The sequence below is a fragment of the Lissotriton vulgaris genome, chromosome 5 (genome assembly GCF_964263255.1).
Source record: "Lissotriton vulgaris chromosome 5, aLisVul1.2, whole genome shotgun sequence".
Taxonomy (NCBI): domain Eukaryota; kingdom Metazoa; phylum Chordata; class Amphibia; order Caudata; family Salamandridae; genus Lissotriton; species Lissotriton vulgaris.
The window spans coordinates 1861592971-1861610926 of record NC_141693.1 but is presented as its reverse complement, the minus strand read 5'-3'; positions in this window follow the sequence as shown (position 1 = coordinate 1861610926).

Sequence of the window (17956 nt, the reverse complement as noted above, 5' to 3'; positions counted from 1 at the left end):
CTGGCATATTATTAGCATCCGTGTCATGATGGTGCTGGAGCCCAAACCTGAGGTAATGCCTGCCATGGATTTATGGCGGTATTACTTGGAATACTGTGGGCAAACATAGCGTGATGGGTGCCGACCTCTTGAATTATGATTGGTATATTTGAGCCTCCATGCATGATGGTGCTCACTCTTGGCACAGTAGCAGTGGCACATCTTTGCTTGGTGGACGCCCCAGGGCATGTTGGCACATCTTCTGCATGGATAATGCTGGTCCTGTAAAAATGATGTTAATTCTTGGCACCCATGGCATTAAGATGTTCATCTCTTGTATTGTACTGATTGTGCCAGAACGGTGTTAACTCTTGGTATATTTTGGGCATCCACGATATGATGCCATCCCCACATACAATGCTTGCTCTGGATTAAGTTGGGCAGTTCACATTGGGAATTCATGACTTGATGGTGCACAGTTGGCCATGGGAATATGGCAGTAATCCTTGGCATATCATTAGCACCAATGAAGTAACACTATCTACTACAGTGATAATGCTGACCTCCAATAATTGCGGCAATTCATGGTATACTGTGTCCATCTATGGCGTGTTGATGCCCATCACGGGAATCCTGCTGGCCCTGATGTAATAGTAGTTATTTGTGGCATATTGTGGGTGTTGTAATCTACCCACACCTTTATGTATAGTTACAGTGGTACATTCCTGCCCCCTGTTGTCCCCTTCCTGATGGTATGTTCCACTTGAGTCTGCTTTAGAATGTTGACAGCCACCAGGCAGTCTTGGAGAGTGGGTGACAGAATAAAGACAAGTTCTTACCTTCTACCGCATCAAGAGTCTTCTTTACAACAGTGGGCATTCATGGCAAAATTTTATATTTGTGCATGCAAGTCAGAATATATCCATGTGTAGTGGTGAATTATTGATAGACGGGGTAAATTGATTTTTGGCCACCAAACATGCATGTAATAAACATAAATCAAAAAATATTGCTTTTTATGTTTGTTTATTTCCATGAAAATAATCCCCGTTTGTTATGGTGAAGTGAGTGTATTTTTTGAAAACTGAAAATGTGATGTTTTTGGACATTTTAGAATGATCAAATATATACCTACATACAGCTGATACTGGAGTACTATTAATTGTATTTGTGTAAGATCCGCGCCTTTTATCATTGGCACAGCCTTTGTATCGTGACCACCTGTAAGCACCATTGTAATCAGAGCATCAGCACATATGTAAAATTTGCAGATCTGCTGCACAGGCTGTAGGATTGTGAAATGTGCATAAATTATGTTTTCACCATGCCCCTTTCCAAGGAGGTTCCCAGTCATTACATATGACTCAAATCTCTCTGGATGGGGCAGGACAAAAAAAATGAACATATGTGAATTGAAGACGTGAAGAAGGATGCTACATATATTTAACAGGCTGTGTGAGAGTGTATTTCCTGAAGTGTCTCTATCATCTAAGCTGTTTTATGTAGGATAGGAAAACTGTGGTGGGGAACTGCCACAGCCGTTAGGGATGAGTGCTCTGTAGTGTTCCTTTCGAACGTTGTGTTTTTTTAGCAAAATTGAGTGAAATAGTGCTTTTAAATGCTGTAGATTCACCATTTTTGATTTTTTTTCTGTAAGGGAAAACCTTCCAGATATGCTGGAGGACGTCAGGCTTGCTGACTCAGTTCACTTGTTCAGTGTAGTTCAGGGCCAGTATTTACAACACCAGTGGGAGCAGCAGCTGCTACTTTGCTAAGGTGGCGGAACATCGCCCCACTGGAAAAATGAAATGATAATAACACAATGTTATTATCATTTCATTTTTCCTGTACTGGCCCTGTTGTGTTTTATTTACGGTGTGAGTGGGGCGGGGCTAGGCTGTCAGCCAGCAGGGGGGGGAGTGGTATGTGCACTTAAGGGTGCATGCCGGTTTGGCCAGCCGTATTGGGATGTAATGCACAGCCTAGGTGGAGAACATCCACAGGCTCCCACACACTGTCTGAGCACTGAAACATGGTCCTCAGACCAATCACAACACCACTATTAGAGGCACTGCGATTGGCTAAGGTAGGCCGGAAGCCTGTGTGCTTCTTGTTCCTGCGTCGTCGACAGAAGAAAAATGAAAGAGAGGAGGCAGGCAGATAAGTGGGATTTTCTTCTGTTTTATTTTTTAAACACCCCGTCTGCCTCACTACTACTGCCCTTATAACAGCCGCCACTGAGTGGAGAGAGGGGAGTGAAAAGGGTGAGAAATTTTGTCACAGTCTCTTGTAACACTATTTGGCTAAGCATCTGTTCTCTGAAACCAGTAATCCATAATAATATTATATGGCAAAATAATGCGCTTATTTGATAGCAAAATGATCAGTGACCTGGTGTATATTCTATGCTAAATTGAGTGACAAATCCTTTGCATTTCATCACCATTTTTTTGGATCTTAACTTCACTGAAAAGATTTTTTAAACTGTGGTACAAGAAAGCAGTTCAGTTTTTAGGTTGAGGACCGAAAGGCTGCGCTTGCGCAGTCTCCGGTCGGAGATTTAATGATTTTTAGTACGGGGCTTGAACCCGCCTCTCTCTTCCATTGGCTGGCTCCCTAAACGGAGGCCAGCCATTGGATGAGAGGGGCATCTCTCAGTTCAAGCCCCGTCTCTTTTGGATTCGGGGGCGTGTTTTTTGCGTTCTTTCGCCTGTGACGTCATCCGTCGCTCAGAATACCAAAACACGCCCCGAATCCGAAATTTTCGTCCGCCATTTTTCTGCTTGTTCCTGCCCCCCTCCCGCTGTCCGTGTCCTCTTTCCCACTGTCCGTGTCCTCTTTCCTGTTGTCCTCTTTCCCGTTGTATCCCACCCCCCTCCCGCTGTCCGTGTCTTTGTTCCCGTTGTATCCCGCCCCCCTCCCGCTGTCCGTGTCTTTCTTCCCGTTGTATCCTGCCCCCCTGCCCCCTCCCGCTGTCTGTGTCTTTGTTCGCGACTTTCAGCACGAGAAGCCGCGCAGACTTTCAGGAACACCTCCCCAGCCACCTCCAGAGTAGTGCAGTCTGAGAAGGGGGTGTCTCCCCTCGGGTGTCTCCCCTCGCAGCTGCCTCCAGCTATCTTCCAGCCAGCTGATTCTGGCAGTCCGGTTGGATGTTCCCATGGCGTGAGAAAAGGGCGCACCCTCAGGCAGTCTGAGCACGAGGTGCCCAGGGAGTGAGGAAGGGATGCTGAGTGACTGCTGAGATTGCCTGTGCCGGGCGTGCGTATGGGATGGAAGGTGCTGAATGTGACAGCCCCATATGTGTCGCTTTTGGGAAATGAGGGAGGTGACTGATGCTAGAGTTATGTGGAGAGGGTGCTGTGAGGGAGAGGCGCTGATTGTGCCAGTGACCGTGGTGCTGGGGGAGAAGGGACGGTTTCGGGGGGTTTTCTTGCTCGGAAACATGGCGTACAGCCCGTGGCAAATCCTGTCGCCAGTGCAGTGGGCCAAGTGGACGTGGTCTGCTGTCCGTGGAGGCGCAGGGCAGGAAGAGCAGGAGGAGGAAGACAACGACCAACAGGCGGAGGACAGATCCTTGAGGTCAGTACAGCGAAATCTGCCGGAGGTCACAAGGTTCGTGTCAACACAGCTGCTGTTTGTGATCTCTCACGCTCAGTATAGCGCGCGACCCTGTATAGCCAGTGTGGCAGCAACTTAACATGCAGTTTAGTGCCCTCTGTTTCCTCTCTGTATACGGCGTTGATGTTTTTACTATCTGATGTAACCTTGTATCTGCCCGGACAGCGTCTAGTATCTGTCTCCATCTTTAACATCAGCAGGTGGCAGGGCTGTTGGGCAGCGCTGATGGATGCCTTGGATGGGCTCTGGTTGGCGGAACTAGGCAGGAAGTAGGGTGTGATGTGGTGCGTGCATTCCTAATCTTGTTTAGAGCCACGACTCCGGAGGAATGGGCACATTAAATGCTCACGGTGGTCACAGCACATAACATACATGTCCATTTCAAGAGTGGATGCGGTAGTGGGGTGGGCTCCTAAGATACCCTTGGCTTTTTAGGGCTCAGTGCAGGCGCTGCCCATGACAATAAGGATGGGAAGCGACCCCGGAAAAGGAATGTATCTGTGGAATGGATGTTGTCTTCTCTGTGCGCGTGAGCAGTTCTAGAAAGACTTAACGAGAGGTGGCATGGCTGCCGAGAGTCCAGATAAAAATAGCGAGGACAGAGGGACTCGTGCTAAGTGGATTGGTTAGCAGAAGTAAGCGAGTCTGAGGACTGCTTTTTAAATCAATAAGTCAGACAGCAGCATTAGTTTTTGCTTCTGCACTGGGGCTAAGTATTGCAAAGTATTGCCGGGTTTGTCCCCCGGGTATCGTTTGGCACTCATGTTATTCAGTGCAAGAGGCAGTTTACTAACTTGTTAGTGGCATGTCGCAAAATGATGCCCGCCCCAACACTTCCCCCCCCCAATGTGGATGTGAAGAGGGACCCAGGTTTCCCATATATCGCACATGTGTTAATTGACTTTGCTTGCCTTCCGCCCGCTCCACAGGGGCTTGTTAGGGTCCTCTAATTTTATATTCTATGGGAATAGTAGTGCTGACCAAGTAATTTCTACTCACTCACCAATGGAACTGCTTTTGTTTTTGTTTTTCAGTTGAAGGCGTTTTATAGGTTGTGCGGTCAGTCCCTGAAGGCTGCATGGACACTAATGTAGGTTGCACAGGTTCCCCGTCCAAATTGTACAGGTAGCATTTGGAAGTCACATAGTTGACCCCTGAATACTGTGCGGAAAGATCATGGAGGCTTCAAAGATGGCATGTGAAAGTGGTATGGTCGGTCCACCTTGGTGCCACTGCCCAACAATTGACGGACAGAATGTCAAACATTCACCCCAGCACAGAGATCTGACCTAAATCCATCGTTGTTTTGCTCCCATGCCATTCCAGTTTAAATCCAGCCATCTTTTGCACACCTCAGAGACATGGCACACTTAGCACCTGAGACATCGTTATCTATTATTTAGAGACTGTATGCTTGACCATGGAAATCGCATGACCAGCCCCAAGAATTGTCATCATGATGCGGACTGTATGACAACTGAAGCCTGAGCTACAAATCCCTATAGACTGCAAGGTCAGGAGGTGGAGTTCTCAAAGTGGAGGCATGTATGTGTCTTTACACCTTCCAACATATACATAAATGTCTTTCCTGTAGGTTGTCCCTTTGGGGGCCATGGCGTTCCCATTGTTCTGGCATGGCTTGCCCAATGAGGTGGCACGTCTAGGCGCTAGAGCTTGTATGGTTGAATCCCAGAACTTGTATCATCTTTGATTGGCTGCAACACAGTCAGGCCATAGAGATGAGCCACTCAACAGCTAGCTGAAGGCAAACATTGGAGGGTATAAAGGCGGTCCAAAGAGGTGGCTGAAAACCTGTTTGCAGGAGGCTTTACATTGTGGATTGATGGACACTTGGTATTAGGCAAGATGATGTAGCCAGGGCAGCCTGCTCTGACCAGAAGGTCCAAAATAGCAAATTTAGGACCCAAAACCGCAGGCTTTGCCCTAAGATCCACATCTGAAGTTCTGCTGGTGACTGGATTTTTTGTTATCTGACTGAATCAACCTCGATATGGATTTGTCTTGAAGAGATGTACTTTCCAGTTTTGATGCAGGATGCAAAAGCGCAGAAATTGGCGTTTTTATTTACTGCTTTACTGTGCGTTGTGGGGGTCGAGGGAGAGGGACTTTTGCCGCTCCTCTAGTTAAAGGGACGAGATGGTTGCATTTTGGTGCAAGCCACACATCATTTATCAATCAGCTCTGCTAAGGTTTCATTTTCCTGCATGTATTAGTTGGTGTTTTCACTACATTTTCAGAGAATGAAGTATCTATGGGTTTGACAGGCGTCTTCTGCTCGAACCGTATTACAATCCGCTGTAGAGGGTTTGAATTTTATGAAGAATCCAGGGCTTTAAGTGGGATGAAAAAACTGTGGGTTCTCTCAAAGGGGGAATGGCCAATGTATGTCTTCCTTACCCCAGGTGTGTAATGTGCTAGTATTGGAGGGAGGTGTTTGTGTCTTGCATTTCTCCTAGTATGTGTGTATATGTGGCTGTATAAGAGGCTGCTGTGAGCTTCCCTGCCCACTGGTGTGTGTTTGTGTACAGTGGAGATGTACTATGTCTTTCTTACCCCAGGTGTGTAATGTGCTTGTTTTGGAGGGAGGTCATTGTGTCTTGCATTTCTCCTAGTATGTGTGTATATGCAGCTGTATAAGAGGGTGATGGGCGCTTCCTTGCCCACTGGTGTGTGTTTGTGTTCAGTGGAGATGTGCTATGTCTTCCTTACCCCAGATGTGTAGGCTCTATGTGAATGACTCTGTGTGGGTGGCTCGTTGTGGGTGGCTCTGTGTGTGTGTGGGTGGCTTTGTGTGTGTGGCTCTGTGTGGGTGTAAATGCAATAGGTCATGCATTTGCGAGCGATTAAGCTATTGGCATTGTAAATGACAATGCCATTTATTTAACGATTAAGCAATTGGCAATGTAAATGACAATGCCATTTATTTATAATTAAAAAAAGTCATGAGCAATGCCAATAGCTCTACCTTTAATAATGCAGAGACCATTGCATTGTAAATGCTTGTTATAGAGGCATATGGGAATGCAGCACATACATTTCAGAGGAGGTAAAAGACTAAAAAGACACGAATCACACTCTTTGTCACACTCTATGCTGGAGATATGTGATCTACTTTCACCACTTTAACAGGAGGGCTTTGTGTCATCCTTACAAAAGGCCTTAAAGGCCATAAATGCATGAGGCTTCATGAAAGAACACATACAATTGTTCAGATGCAGACCAGCTTTGACAGCATGGAAGACTTTAAGCATGCCCAGGAACCCAGTGCTACATCTCAATTCACATGGATTTTGGTCCAAATTCATGGCAATATTGATGTCCTCAGGGAATCCTATATTTAGAGTTAGGTACAGAAAATCTAGACTTAAATACCTACCGATATTTTTGTTTTTATATATGGTCCACAAAATTGTTTCCCATTAATATTCTGTTGTTGATATTCAGGGTGCATACCGTTTATGAATGAATGAATTGAAGGACTGGGACAGCTAACCATAAAGGGTTAGTTCCGGGAGTGGATCAGGAACCCAACACGCAGGTCACAATCATGCATACCAAGGTACATCTGGTGGCATTGATGTTTGCCTTGTACATGTATGCTGCGGCCAACGAAGGACACAGTCTTCAACTCCAAGGTAATGCCCTTGCAAGTGTATATACACACTGAGTCACCAGAACAAAGAAGCTGTACCTGGCTGAAGAGTATATAACAAGGGCGAAACTGGTCCTGGGTTGCTTGTATTCCGGTTCACGGAGGACCTGTCTTTGCAGTTCTGGCAGGTCTGTTCCGACTGGAGCAGGGTCAGGACTGATCTCCATATAGCTGGGTCCAAACTGAGGTGACATGGTGTGCACAATATTGATGGATTAAGATGCAGCCGAGTAATTACCAGTGGCAGAGATTAATTCCATCCATCACTTTTTGTATACTTCAGTGTGTCACTAAGTGGGACGGGAATGCCCAGACATGGGTCTTGTGCACACTGTGTCACTGGAACCAAGCTGTCCGCAGCTGATGAGACCATAACTAGGGTGAAACCAGTCCTGGGTTGCTTGTGTTCCGGATTAGGAAGGACGTGGTCTGGCTTGAGAGTTTCGGCTGGACTGTTCCGATTGGAGCAGGGTCAAGACTAATTTTCATATAGCTGGGTCGAAACTGAGGTGACATAGTGTGCAAAAAAACAATGTATTGGAATGCGGCCCTGAGCAATTATCATTGGCTGAGATCAATTCAAGCAATCCATCCTACTTTTTTTGTTTACTTGCAGGTGTACATAGCAACATTCATCAGATAATTATGCTTTTTCTATGGTGGTATACATGCGTTAAAAAACATGCATTGCAAAACAAGCACTGGAAAAAAGATCCACTGGTTAAGAAGTGAGATGAAAAAAGAGAGGATCCGTTAGCAACTGATTCCATAGCCTACATGTGAGTCCTGGGTATGTAATGCTCTATGCACCTCAGAAATATCCTTTTGGTAGATCACTCTGAAGCCTTGTAAAGTATTGTGATGCAAGTGAGGTTGGGTCCCTCTCTTCATACCTTGCAGCATGGCCCCCTTAGGATTTGTTACTCCAATGATGTGAACAGGAACTACCAAGAATAATATCTGAAGTGTATACCTCTGTGGGCCGTGATACTTTAGGTACACAAGTAATTAAGCCACATGTAAAACCGAAAAGCAACATTGAGGATCCCATTAAGTAAAATACTTGAAGGTAAAAAGAAAGAGAGGGGGTGAGACAAAAACACAAACTGTATCTCCAGTAGCTTGGTAGTCCAGTCAGGATGGTTATATTTTGAGGACTACAACAAAATTAAAGAGCCAAAAGGGTATCAGTATTGTGATAGCCAGCTGTTCCTGTTCTTTTCAGGATTCTGATGGTAAATGAGCAGAGACGGGGTCTAACTGAGTAACGAAGTAAAGAAGAAAATCGTAAGCAAAAAGGTGAAACAGGAAGAGAGACTGGGGTCAGCGTAAAAGAGAGAAGAGAAAAGGTCGGACTTTAAAACTCGAATTTACAAAGAAGTGGCAGCAATTCTTAAGCAACATGACGTTTCAGCTACAGACACTTCTGCAAACAGGACTTGCACTGGATCGCTTCTAGACAGCATAGCAGAAGAAACAATATTGCATCAACCTCCCCAGAGCTTTCTGGTGGCGAGTCCAACTAATGAAAGTACAAAAAAAAACATGTAAATCCTCCAGATAGGGTTTATTATCTAAATATACAAATTAAAAGAGATATACTGCGCACAATTAAAAGAGTCTTCTGGCTGCATTTATCTGAAGATTGTGACATAATACTAGGAGAAGGTGACTGAGGAGAGGAGGCAATACTTTTCCTTAATAATAGCTGAGGGTATCAGGGAAATCTACACAAGAGTGTGGGCTACAAAACAAGCTCCCGCTTTATACAGAAATCAAGCAGGGCGGGATAAATATTCTATTCCACATGTCATTCCCTTACACAGAGTGCCCCAAGCACACGCTCAATGGGGCATATTATCAAGGAGGTTTATCTCCGCTTTTTTGGCTTTAAAAGCCAAGAAAGCGGAGATAAAATTATCTTCCTATTACCTAGCTGTCGCTAACACCAGTTAGCGACAGCTAGTAGGAGATAGCGACCATCTTGGGCCCCACTTTGCATGTCAGTGATATTTATCACTAATGACATGCAAAGTGGGCGTGCCAAGATGTTAGCGACTGGAAACAGTCGCTAACATCGCTATCTCCTATTACCAACTTTTGGAGATATTCGCGCTAAGCGCGAATATCTCCAAAAGCTAACACCTGCCCTGAGCAGTTCTTAGCCATGCTATCCAATCGGAGGCGGATCACATGGCGAAGAGCATTAGCTCGGTAATGCATGAATATCGCTGACTTTTCAGCGATATTCATGCACTGGGGCCGATTTTTATCGCATTTGCGATAAACCTTGGTAATACCAAGGTTTATCTGCGATAAAAATCGCCGCAGCTCAGCGGTAAATTTTTGTCTCTAACCAAGCAATAGCGATAATTATCGCTATTGCTTGGTAATATGCCCCAATATTCCTTGAAGCCAGAAGCAAAGCATGATATAAAAGCAATACTGAGTGAACTACAATATCAGGGCATTATAGCGCCTTGTCTTTCACTAATGAACAATCCTCTTTTTCCCCGTCTAAAAAACCAGATGGATCCTAAAGAATAGTTTTAGATAAAAAAGTAAAAACACACACACACAAACATATGCAGTGCAAAATGCCCACAGATCGAGTTTAATGACCAAGTATGGAAAATATATAAAACAACCCTAGACATTTCTAATGAGATCTTCAGTCAGGACATAGCACCTGAAAGCAAGTATCTGACCATCTTCCGTTTAGATGGAATGCAGTGTTCTTTCACTGCATTTCATCGCAATATATAAGGTATAAGAATAGCCCTGACCTATTCCCATCACGCATAATGGAGATCTGCAACCATATACCAAGGCACTATCATATATTGATGATATCTACCTTACAGATGATGACTTAGATGCGATAAAAACCCACATTGCACCAGTGACAGAAATTCTAGAAATCCTTATTAAAAAAGTAGAGAATCTAGAAAAATTGGGTATAGCTAACTTGGACGTCCTAGAACACCTGGGTACGCAAGCCAGGTCTCCTACAACTAATGCACCATCTGGGAGACTGAGCAAAAATACACCAAGTATAGTAACTAGAATTCCTAGTGTGCCTACCACGGTGGTGAATTCTGTAGCAACCACAAGTGGAACGAATAGGTCAGCGACCATTTCCCCAAATATAACAACTGGGCAGAAAGCCGCTGGGGGTCAGAGGAATACAGGTGATCATGTTTATAACAACAAGAATCTGCCAGTACCCAGGCGCCACAATAATAATATCATCCCGGCCACAATTAATTTACCACCGGAATGTAGACCATACGTAGCGATCCTTGCCAATGTACCCAAATTACAGCCTACCCAATTTGAAAACCAGGAAACCTTAAAAAATAAAACCCTGCACTGGTTGGTGAAAAACTGTGGCTTCCCAATACGTGGGACCAGTGAGTTTATCTCTACACAGAGGGTAGGATGGGTGGGACCAAATAAAAAGGAGATAAATGGGGATTGCATAGTTATAAATTACAGGACTACTGAATGGGCGAGAGATTCGATTTTACATGCATCCATGCCATCTAATCATGAATATAACACCACGTTGTTCCCACTTGATTAGTTTTATAGGAATCAGTCAGGAAGACAAATTACTACGCACCCCTTCCAGCATCCAAGAGCTGCCCATATTAACCATCTAAATGTTCCCCCCACTTCTTCCTCACTGTTTAATATATATGACAACTTTACAGTCCCAATTTACAACAGATTTCAGGTGTTCAACTCATTAGAGGAGAATGATTGACTGAATGTATCATCTATGGTCCCACAACCTGAAATCGTTGTATCTGGCGATACAGTAACTATGGAAAAAGAGTTGGGGGGTCAATGTTGTGTAAGAGTTGTAACTGTGCAAAATTTAAACTTGTCCAATAATGAATCATGCAAAGATAATGATGTAATTGTGACAAATGTAAATGCATCACAAGACATTAATATGATATCGAGTCTAGAAACATCAATATTGACTAACCATCCTGAGGTCACAAGAGGCAATCATGCCGATTCCCTTGTAATTACCACCTGGAACATAGCAGGAATTGCCGCTAAACTAAGTACCCCGTTTTGGGACAACTTTATTATACATAGTTATGACATAATATGTCTACAAGAGACGTGGCATAGAGACCAAATACAAGTTGATGGTTACACCTCTTACAGTGTGACAGCAGTAGCCTCAAAGGCTGGTAGAGCAAAGGGTGGCCTACTGACTCTGGTTTCCACAAAACTAACAGAATTTAATGATGGGGGATATGTGGTGGTGGGTGAGCATGCTTCAGTTTTGCGCTTAATACACAGTAAAGGCAGGGATTTAATTATCGTGAATTTTTATAATAATATTGTGGGACCCAATCGGGATAAGATCGTTCCTGATGTTGAGTGTGCAATAGAAGAAGCAATCGCACGTTCAAATAACAGCACTGTATTACTCTGGGCAGGAGACTTTAATATCAAAGCATGTAGCCAAGCCCGAAAGGGGATTTGTGGACATCGAGAAGAGTACCCGGGTGGTGACAATATCTTTTTTAATCATTTCCCACACAGTAATTATGGTAGTGCACTGAACAATCTGGTAGCTAAATTAAATCTGGAGCTACTAGAATGTACAAAGAATAAAAACAACGAAAAAGTCCCCCACGTTTAGAGGGAGGGACGCCCACTCTAATATTGATCATATTTTGGTGACTAATGGCTCTGCTTACTCCAACGTCTGGGTAATAGAGCAGCCCTTGAGTGCCCATAATAGTATCTCAGTGGAATTAATGGGCTGGGGCCCAAAAACAACAGTATATGGTAGGCCTGTCCAATGGATCACGGCCGAGAGACCGAACGGCATGAGGATCAAATGGACCAAGATAGACCCTAATAAATTGACGAAGGATATCATTTGTAAATGTAGCAGAGAGGTCGAATATTGCCTAGCACCAAATGTGACCGCGCCCACCTTACTCTCTAAATTTCTAAAAAATAACGAGTACTGTTGAGAACTCTTTGGCCGTAAGAAACAGAAAGCCCAAAAGAAATAAAACTGTGTGGTTTGATAAACATTGTGCCCAAACTCTAAAAAAGCTAAAAATAGCGCTTGATGATAAACCAAGAGACAAAGAAAGAGTCAGAGAAGGACGAATTCATTATAAATCTGCTTTGGTATCTAGGAAAAAAGAGTTGCAAAACGATGCTTGGTGCAAATTAGATATGGCTGCTGAAACAAAAGATCACAAACTATTCTGGGAAACTATCAATGGCCCCTTCCTAAAGAATGATAATATTCCCGAAGTCAGTTCTCATGTCAGCTGCCACGCTTGGATTGTTCATTTTTCAGAGATTTTTAACTCTGATCTTAATTCAGATGGGTTTGTTTTTAATGCAGATACATTACTATGTCTTAAATGGCAGAAAATGCAGTTATTTTTAACTCTGGATGAAGTTACAGAGGCAATTAAAAATAGTAAGGGGGGTAAAGCACCTGGGCCTGATGGAGTACCCATGGATTTTATAAACATGAAATGATTCTATGGGCTCCAATTTTAACACGTTATTTTAATGCTGCAGTGGAAGATACCTTACCACTGACATGGGGTCAGTCAATTATTGTACCACTCCACAAAAAAGGATCCAGGTCCGAGGCCCGAAATTATCGACCCATCTCACTCTTGGACTCGACAGTTAAAATCCTTAGTCGAGTCCTACTAGTGAGATTGGAAGCCTGGGCTGAGGAGAAAAACATCTTATCCCCAGTCCAGTATGGGTTTCGCAGGGGGATGGGTACAATGGAGCAGTGCGTGAACCTGGAATTCATAGTCGGCAAATACACCAAAGCTAAAGCTGGTAATCTTTACCTGTGCTTTGCCGACTTGAGTTCAGCATTCGATCTGGTGGAACACGCACTGCTCTGGCCTACTTTGTTGGCGATGGGCGCCCCTATTGAAATTATCCATCTGCTTGCCCGACTGTACAATAATTTGTCCAGTAAAGTTAGATTTGGAAGAGATGGAGAATGCACCCCTTTTTTTAAACTCAGGAGAGGTATCCGACAAGGATGTGTACTTGCCCCTCTACTGTTCTCCCTTTTTATTAATCAGGTTGATCAAATTTTAAGACAGACTAATGCAGATGCACCTATCATTAATGGTAACCCGATTCCAATCCTTTTATACGCGGATGACGCAGTCCTCCTTTCTAGGACTCATAATGGACTGCAACATCTAATTAATCAATTCCACTTATTTATTGAAAGTAGGAAGTTGAAAATTAACAAAGGGAAGATGGTTACAATGGTATGTGGTAAGAAACTGAGAAAATGTAAGCCTTTTTTTTTTAGATGGGGAGAGACTAGAATCTGTCAGTAGTTTTTGTTATTTGGGTATTACTTTTTCAGGAGACGGGAGATGGGTTAATGAACAAAAAAGTGTCCTTTTTAAAATGGTTAGGAATACAAGTTGTATTTTTAGATTCGCAGCCAAATTAGGGGGTCGTAGAATTTATGAAATGTTATCTATATTTAATGCAAGATGTATATCTTCAGCCATATATGGGGCCGGGGTTTGGGGACATGATGTCCAGAGTGCCAAACTGATTCAGCGCGAGGAAAATGTGTTTTTAAAACGATTAATCAGTGCCCCGGCTACGGCTTTAACTGAGATAATACACAAGGAACTTGATATGAATCATGTTAATGATTTAATTGTTTTACGTCCTTTCTCCCTGTGGCGCTCAATTTGGGCAAAGGAGGAGACAAAGTTTACCCAGGATGTAACTACTGATTGTATTAAACTTGACCGCCGATCAAACATCCCTTGGCTGAGCCACATACAACATTGATATAAGACACTCTATGGCCTAAACATTTTTAAAGATCTTGCAATAGGTTTTACACCATCGAAGCGGGTGCTTAAAATATCACTCCTTAAATATACAGCTGGGATTAGAACGGAAAAATATGTAAAACAAAGTACGTTCAATCTCTACCTGGAATATAACATTAATGAAGGCTTCCAAACTTATCTTACTGTTGCTAGTATCAATTCCCATCGTTTTGTATTGACCCGTCTCCGCTTGGGAATTGTGCATCACCTAGTGGCCTTTCCAGTGGTTAAGAAACCCGCCACCTGTTTGTGTCCCTGTGATGGTAAATCCGAACAGAACATCTGTCATTTTATGCTATCCTGTAACTTTTATACCTCTTTTAGAAAATTTTATTTGAAACCCATCTTTTTAAAATATAACACGCGTGGTATACAAACAGCGATGCAACTGATGTTTAATTTAGAGACCCCAGATGTATGTTTTCATGTGGCCAATCAATCAATCAATCAATCAATGACACTTATAGAGCACGCTACATACCCGTAGGGTCTCAAGGCGCTTGGGGGAGGGGGGTGCCGCTACTGCTCGAACAGCCAGGTCTTCAGCTTCTTCCTGAAGGAGAGGTGGTCTTGGGTCAGGCGCAGGTCGGTCGGGAGGGAGTTCCAGGTCTTGGCGGCCAGGTAGGAGAAGGACCTTCCTCCTGTAGTTGCTCTTCGGATGCGGGGGATGGCGGCGAGGGAGTGGTTGGCTGATCGGAGGTGGCGTTTGGGAGCGTAGAAGTTGATCCGGCTTTTGAGGTAGCTCGGGCCTTGGTCGTGTAGGGCTTTGTGTGCGTGGGTGAGGAGGCGGAAGGTGATTCTTTTGTTGACGGGGAGCCAGTGAAGGTCTCTCAGATGTCCGGAGATGTGGCTGGTTCGTGGGATGTCGAGGATGAGTCTGGCTGAGGCGTTCTGTTTTAAATGTATTTAAAATGTATTTCTGTAAGAAAGTCAATTATTATATGAATTTATTCAATGATGCTTTATCTTTTTCAAGTATTCGAAATTTGTGCTGCTAAATGCATTCTGTACCTTTGGTAGGATGATACTGACACTTTGCACTTTATCATGCTAATTTGCTCATATATGAACGTTGTATAATTGCTGCTATTGTATATTGTGCACTGAAAGAATGCCATAACGCTTGCACTTTACTTTGGCGTAGCTTAGACCTTTTAAGTATTCGGTTTTGTGCTGCTAAATGCATATTGCACTTTAGGAAGGATGGAATTGATACTTTGCACTTTATCAGGCTAATTTTTCACATATATTAATATTGAACGAATGCTGCTATATTATATTGTACACAGAAATAATTTTATAATACTCTGCGCTTTACTTTGATAAATTTTGTACATATTTTAGCGGAAACATGCTCCTAAAACCTGATATATATGTATGTTGTTTTGTTTACTATGTCTGTTGCTATATGGTTGTATTTTTACATACCGAATAAAGCATCTTTTGACTTGACTTGACTTGATTTAGATGCACACCTAACTACAGATAATGACAATACTAACCATACAGGGTAACGGTAGCTTTACTTGGATATGAATTATCATATGAGGGCTTGGGACTGGCACCAGATTTCCTTCGCAAATGTGCTATCGTGCAGCCTTCCAACACACAAAAAAAGTTACAATCCCTGTTGGGGTTACTTAACTTTGGATGGACTTACTTGCCACACCATGCTGAGTGAGTGAAGCTGTTGTATGACTTAATTTCTCCAATGGTTTCTGCAAAACAAGTGCAAATACACGGATATCTTGAACGTGCTGGACAAAATCATGATATAGTCAAAATACTTACAAACTAGGATAACAAGACAAACATGGTATTAAGAGTTGTACCCAGCTATTTTGGTTGCACATATGTAATCTACAGTGAGCTACAGATGTTTTCCATTGTGAACAAATCACATTTGTATTCTCTAACTGAAGCAGGTTTTGCTTCCATAGAGAAAATCCTTATACATGTGAAGCATGCCATTTTGAAAGAGTGCCCCTTGGCGCAAGGGAAACGGATGATTGTGGTTTCTCCCATTCCTGCACTTGAGGTGGCCACTAAGGCAAGCATTCCAAAGGCTTGAGCCCTATACCTGAGATGGGGCACTAGGACTCTTTGTTAAATGTAGTGAACGTAAAGTTTTAGTATGATCTGACACTTCAGACACACGCTTTTCCCCAATATGAACTGAATGGCACTTAGATTCCAAAAGCTGACCTGTTAGTTCCCACATTAATACTGTCTGACTAATCCTTCTGTGTGCAAAGTTAAAATGTAGATCTAAAAATATTAGGAATGTATGGATTCAAAGATTCAAAAAGGAAATTGATTAAGAATAAACAGCTCTGGGGAAAGATAGATGTCTTACAAGATAATCTTCCTTTGGTCCATGTGATGGACACTGTGGGCCATCAGAGTGATCGTATTCACACCAAGGGAGTATGGTGTGCTTTGTGTCCGTCTTCATGTAGGAGATACTGAAACGTACTAGATAGTGTTATATAATAAATACATATTTTTATAACTACTGTGAGGTTCTCTTTTCATTTGATCTATACTATAAGATTGCATTCTGGTAAAACAAGCTGCTTTACACTCATTCAATACTAAGCCTGAACCCTGCTCTCCACAGCTACCAGTTGGATAGCTTTCTAAAGTTGTCTGAGACCTCTTAAATCACCATATGGGTTGTCTGGACTGGTGCAAGGTGCCCACTTACATAAGTGGACATCATATACCAGGCCAGCCTCTCACACATGCCCAAAACAATATCGAAAGCAGGAGACTCAATGAGCCCAAACTGAATGGTTTCAAAGTGTTCATTGTTTAAGGTTTTTCCCAAGGACTGAGTTTCTCTACATACTTCTCTAGAAATCAAGACTTTCCCATCAATTCCTACGATAGGTGCTGGAACATATTTTGTTGTTTATGTAAACCTTTCCTTTCATAAAATCTTTGCTCCTTGAAAGGCCCCAAAATCATTGGTAGCTAAAGTAGTACGGGATCTGTTTTTTTGTTGTTTATTTTTAACTGAGTTTTATATAGCGAACTTGACCCCGTATCGGGTATCAAAGCGCTGTACATATCACCAGTTGCGTTACACGAAGACACATTCATTTTGGTTGCTCCTTCTGGCATTAATTGCATATCCTAACGCAGGCCTATTGTTCTTAATTCTGACGCAACTCCTGCGCCCCTCCTGGACCACCCTGGCCACACAGCAGTCCCAGCCAAGCAGAACTTACTTTTTCCCATCAAGGACAGGTGATTACACTTGCTGTATAACCAGTGCTCACCTTTTGGTAGCTTTGCACTGAGTAGTCAGGCTTACTAAAGAGGCAGTGTGTAAAGCAAAGGCACAGCAGTCACTTGTGATAAATACATGAGTGTCAAGCTTCATACATTTACATTTACATTTACATTTACATAAAAATCAATAATAAAATCAAAGTATAAGGCAGCACTGCCTGCCAGTGTCATAAATCACAGGCGGTGCGCACGCGATCAGTCTCACTCACACACAGTCACTCTGCACCGCTACATGGTGTGATAGGTACCAGCCAGTCCATACAGAATGTTCTTGCACACATATGCAGTTAGCACCCTAATGCGGTGCCACTAGTACCAAGCAGGTCAATGGATCAAACGCTGCAGACTCGGTGGCCCCAGCCTCCCTCCACCATCTAGGTCACCCCTATTGTTCTATAATCCCAGATGAGAGATAACCAGCCCTGCCTCCTCTACATTGGGCCAAACGCACCCGAAGTCACACTTAGTATGGGTCCTTGGGAAGCAAGTGGGAATATGT